The sequence below is a fragment of the Crocuta crocuta genome, unplaced genomic scaffold (assembly GCF_008692635.1).
Source record: "Crocuta crocuta isolate KB4526 unplaced genomic scaffold, BGI_CrCroc_1.0 scaffold854, whole genome shotgun sequence".
NCBI classification, from domain to species: Eukaryota; Metazoa; Chordata; class Mammalia; order Carnivora; family Hyaenidae; genus Crocuta; species Crocuta crocuta.
Genome location: NW_027531536.1, coordinates 1,027,548 through 1,033,173, shown reverse-complemented (window position 1 = coordinate 1,033,173; position 5,626 = coordinate 1,027,548). Strand labels below are relative to the sequence as shown.

Genomic DNA, 5,626 nt, shown 5'->3' with positions numbered 1-5,626 from the left:
GTTTTGATGGTTTCCTGTCTCACATTCAGGTCCTTTATCCTTTTTGAATTTATTTTTGTGTATGGTGTGAGAAAGTGGTCTAGTTTCATTCTTTTGCACGTTGCTGTCCAGTTCTCCCAGCACCATCTGTTAAACAGGCTGTCTTTTTTCCATTGAATACTCTTTCCTGCTTTGTCAAAGATTAGTTGGCCATACATTTGTGGGTACAATTCTGAGTTTTCTATTCTATCCCTTTGGTCTATGTGTCTGTTTTCGTGCCAATACCATACTGTCTTGATGATGACAGTCTTGTAGTAGAGGCTAAAGTCTGGGATGGTGATGCCTTCTGTTTTGGTTTTCTTCTTCAATATTACATTGGCTATGTGGGGTCTTTTGTGGTTCCATACCAATTTTAGGATAGTTTGTTTTCACTTTGAGAAGACTGCTGGTGCAATTTTGATTAGGATTGCATTGAATGTGTAGATTGCTTTGGGTAGTATTGACATTTTAACAATATTTATTCTTCCGATCCATAAGCATGGAATATTTTTCCATTTCTTTGTGTCTTCTTCAATTTCCTTCATAAATTTTCTATAGTTTTCATCATACAGATCTTTTATATCTCTGGTTAGGTCTATTCCTAGGTATTTTATGTTTTTTTGTGCAGTTGTGAATGGGATCAGTTTCTTGATTTCTCTTTCTGTTGCTTCCTTAGTGGTGTATAAAAATGCAACCGATTTCTGCAAGTTGATTTTGTACCCTGCGACTTTGCTGAATTCATGGATCAGCTCTAGTAGGCTTCTGGTGAAGTCTGTCAGGTTTTCTATATAGAGTATCATGTCATCTGAGAAAAGTGAAAGTTTGACTTCTTTGCCAGTTCTGATGCCTTTTATTTCCTTTTGTCGTCTGATTGCTGATGCTAGATTTCATTCTTTTTGATTGCCAAGTAGTATTCCATCATATATGTATCACACACACAGACACACACACCCCACATCTTCTTTTTCCATTCACCAATTGATGGACATCTGGGCTTTTCCCATAATTTGGCTATTGTTGATATCACTGTGGTTTTGATTTGCATTTCTTTAATGATCAATGATGTTGAACATCTTTTCATGTGTCTGTTGGCCATTTGTATGTCTTCTTAGAAGATGTTTATCCTTATTGCTAAAGATTTCTATACTTTATAGCTGCCCATACCATTTTTCTTATTTCATTTACCTCTTTTAATTAATTATACATGGACACAAACATTCCTCCTTTGCCTCTTTGTCTTGCCTGTTTTTCTGGGTTTTGATCACACTGTGTATGTAACTCTCATCTTCTGAAGGCCAATGTCTAATTTGCTTTTCACGAGAGTCTTGTAAATGATTTTTTTCTATGCATCTCTTGTACTCCAGAGATTCTTCTTCACTGAAGTGGTCATGCTTAGGAACTATGGAATTCTATTTCCCCTTAGGTGGAATCATCTAAGTTAAATTTTAATAATTTTGTTTACTATTACAGTCATTTTATCTGCCAAACACAATTGGGAAGGGAATAGGGAGATGATATTAAGTTTGGCTGCTAGTAAGAAAGATCCAAAGCAAAAGTAATTAAAATAGATCAGAGATGTGTTTTTCCTCTTAAAAGAGAAGTCTAGAAGTAGGCTAATAAGGTAATAAGTATGGTGACTCCATGGCCACAGGGTACTCAGTCTCCTTCCTTCTGCTCTACTGCCCTTAGCAAATGGCTTTCATCTTCAGGTCAACCTGATGCTCACAAGACGGTTGAATAGCTACAGCTCCCCCATTCTGGCTCCCGTATACGTCAATCCCCTTTCCAAGAAACCACACACCATGACTTCCACCCATATCTTATATCCACTTCTATCTCTAAGAGATGCTTAGAAATTTAGTTTTATACTTGGGCAAATTGCCACACCCAGTGATGTAGGTCTCTGCTTTCATTCAAAGGAAGAAGGGAACACATATTAGGAAAACAACTAACAGTCTCTACTTTGAAGATTTAAAAAAATTATGCTGTTTTTTTGTTATTTTTTGTAATTTTTGTTTTTAAATTTTTACTGTTGTTTTACAAAAGATACTGTTAACTCTAAGTCCAATTGAAAAATGTTGTGAGGATTTCTCATAAAACATATCTGTTATAGGAAACAATCATGGCTCAACTCTTTGCATTTGGAGGAATGTCCAGAAATTTGTGTGGTCTCATGGGCCAGAAAACTGGCACAAATTACCTGCATTTATAGTCACTGTGAGCAATGTTGTCCTCTAGGATATAAGCCATGCTTACTTCATTAGTATAACTTCTGATATGCATTTAAAAGACAGCATAGGGTTCAAAGCATGTTCCAAATGAAGCATTTTAATACTGCTCCATCATAATTAATTCTTGATAACAAGAATGGGGCATTTTGAGCTTTTAAAAAAGATTTACAATTTTGAGCACAAAACAGAGTTAGCTTTCTCTAGGCTCATTATAAAACCCAAATCATAGCCACCATCACAGAAAATAGTTTTGTTATTTCTTCTCGTTCCTGGGTAGATAATGGCAGTTTGGGTCAGGATGATCTATTTCAGAGCAGGATCTGCTCAAGATAAAGACACATGATGCAGAGAAGAAATAGTCAATGCTGATGTTGCCTCGGATAAGCTATGTTAATATGAGCTTTCTTTTGCCATTTTTAAAGTGACTGGTTTAAAGCTCAAGCCCAGAATCCGGTAATTCTTAACACCTCTGTGATATAATCACCCATTTTATAAAACTCTACTCACTTGTAATCCACCAAAAGACAGCTTCGAATCTTTCATAGTACCCAGATAGCCAAGAGTCACAGTACTAAGCCATTTTTTTCCCCAGGGTTATTTATTTGAACTCATAACAAAGAATTCAGACTTCTGCAAAACGCTGTATAATTCTTGCCTTTTCAAACAATTGTTTCTGCTCAGCCAGTGTGATATATCCATAACCACTCTTCCTTTCCCTTCCTCTTGTGGCTTGCTGCTGCCTAAAAGGAGGATGCAGTGGGATGTTTGAGTGGCTCCGTCACTTATGCAACTGACCCCTGCTCAGGTCATGATCTCCTGGTTCATGAGTTCGAGCCCCTTGTCAGACTCTGTGCTGACAGCTCAGAGCCTGGATCCTGCTTCGGATTCTGTGTCTCCCTTTCTCTCTGCACCCCACCCCCCACTCATGCTCTCTCTCCCTCTCAAGAATAAATAAACATTAAAAAAATTAAAAAAGAAGGATGCAGTGATGACTGCTTTATAAACAACTGAGGAGAACTCTGGTTTTTACCAAAATGGGGAAAAACAGATAGCATTCAGGGGTCATGACTCTGTGCCCCACTTTATAGAGAAGTGGAAACACAGTAGCTGCTCTGTGGGAGAATGCAAGTTGCCAAGGAAACCGGTGATCCTCAGCTGGGTTAGTGCCGGGTGCACCGAGGCGCGCGGGGGCTCGAGTGGACATGGAGGAGCCCAGGTTCCGCAGTGACTTCTTGTCTTCTCCAAACAGTCCTGCGACAGGGCTCCGGGCTGCCAAGAGGAGCCCTTCCTCTGGTCTCACTCGGTCGGATGTTTCATCCTGTGCTTCTTGCAGTAATTCAAAGAACATCCCGGGGGCCAGAGAAGCAGGACACTCAGCGCCGGTGAATTTTCCACGGAAGCCCTTGAGGCTCAGCTGCGGTGGGGAACTATCCACTTCTCCAGGCTGTCAGCCAGGGCCGAGCAGCCGCTCCTCCATGTGGTTTGGAGGCCTCCCAGCAGGGGTGGAGGTGGCGAGGCAGTGGGGCTGGGATGGCTGCGGAGACGGGCTGGGCAGCAGACAGGGCTCCGCGTGTGCACGCAGGAGACGCACCAGGGCATCCCCGGGGCCCTGGCCACAAAGAGAAGGACAGAGCAGATGTGGCTCCAACTCCGTGTCGGCACAAAGCAGGCTTATGACCACCGATGGCCGCCCCTCACCCGCCTGATGAATCAGACCGTATGTGCTTTATGCATCTGCCTTGGCAAACTCTATTCATTTTATCCTTCTATCATTTTTCTCATTTGCAAAGAAACAGATGCAATGAACACGTAAACAAGAGGTGCTATCAGGCACTTTAAAAGGAGAGAAGCCATTCCCCAGACAGTTTAATGAGGAACATAAAAGAGCAACCAAAGTTTTTTTTATAGCATGTACTTTTTTTTCCCCAAAGATTTTACTTGGAGTCAGTCATCTGATGCATATGTCAAGCTAGACAGCAATTATTTTGTTCTGAATTAAAATTAATTTCTCTGTTTATCCAAACTCTATACGGAGGGGTGTGTGTGTGTGGCAGAACATGGAGCTTAAATCATCCTCCAATTTTGAAGGGAAGTGTTTACTGTTTACTCATGAAGCCCTTTTAGCAAGGCCCCAACGGGCATTTCAATTCTTGAAATGAAGTCAAGTGCAGGTTGAAGCAGACTACAAACTCTGAGCTGACGTTCTGGGACTGGCCACTTGTTTTTGTCTTATTGACCTTGGATACTGACTTTGTACAATGGACAGCCTCGTGATGGGGAAAACGAACTTGAGTAGACCAGTGAAACATTTGGAGGAGCAAGGTCCTTGAAACGTAAAGTATTTCAGAATGTGGGAGATAAGGAAGAAATCTATGGTGTGGGATGGTAGATTACAACAGCTTGGGTGCTTTGATAAAACAAGGATGGCTCGGTCAAAACTATATTTTTCCTTTTCAGTGCACAGATCATGAAAGTTGGCCAAGAACAAGTATCTGCAGTTTCTTTTCCTAAAATCCTTGGGCTTCGCATTTTTCTGAGTAAGTCATTGCTATTCTTACAAAATTTTCATTTTTATCTTGGCTTGCTTGGCACCTGCCTTTCTCAGTAATGTTAACATGATCTGTTTTTCTCTCTGTGTGTGTTTTATGTATACACATCCCCTTTGATACAGAAGCTCATAGAAAGAAGTTACATGGAAGAGATAGAAGCAAGAAAATCCTCATTTACAAATAGAAAATCATCTGGAACTTAGAAAACTAAAGAGACAATTGTGAAGGAGAAAGGGGGATGCCTGGAACACAGTAGGCACTCAATACATGGTTGTCGAATGGCTGAATAAAGGAAACTCCTTCTTCGTGACAAGACTGTTGGTATTATATAGAGAATTACACAGGTGGAAAAAATGATGCCACACATGAACTGCCGGCACATAGATGCTTTTTCTATGCAATGGTGTTCTTACAACATCCTTGGGAAACGAGTCGGTCAGGTGTCGTGACCATCCCTGTTTGTGGATGCATCCCTGTTTCTGAGCCTTGCTCAGAACTGGTCAGTGGCAAGGCTAAGCCACCACCCGAGTTAGACAGTTCTAAATTCTGTGTATTTTGTCACTTTTGATTCCTGCCCTGTGTGTGTGTCTGTGTGTGTGCGTGTGTGTGTGTACAGTGAAGCACCCCAGTTCTTGGCAACTGCTCCGACTATGATCTGAATGTTTCTATTCTCCCCAAATTCATATGTTGAAGATCTCATGCCTGAGCTGATGATGGAGGGAGGTGGGGCCTTTGGGAGAGGATCGGGTCATGAGGGCAGAACCCTCACCTGTAAGATTCGTGTCTTAATAAAACAGGCCCAAGAGGGCTCCCTTCTGCCATGTGAGG

At 41.4% G+C, this 5,626-nt stretch overlaps 1 long non-coding RNA gene across 2 annotated transcripts; it reads left to right on the top strand.

Annotated features, from left to right (window-relative positions):
- Positions 1-3,481: 3,481 nt before the first annotated feature.
- LOC144238768 (uncharacterized) lies at positions 3,482-5,089 on the top strand. 2 transcript variants are annotated; one of them, XR_013337202.1, is made up of 3 exons: positions 3,482-3,631; positions 4,707-4,786; positions 4,921-5,089. It is a non-coding gene; the product is annotated as an uncharacterized LOC144238768 (long non-coding RNA). The 2 variants fall into 2 exon arrangements; XR_013337201.1 differs by lacking the exon at positions 3,482-3,631 and adding an exon at positions 3,783-3,966.
- Positions 5,090-5,626: the final 537 nt, after the last annotated feature.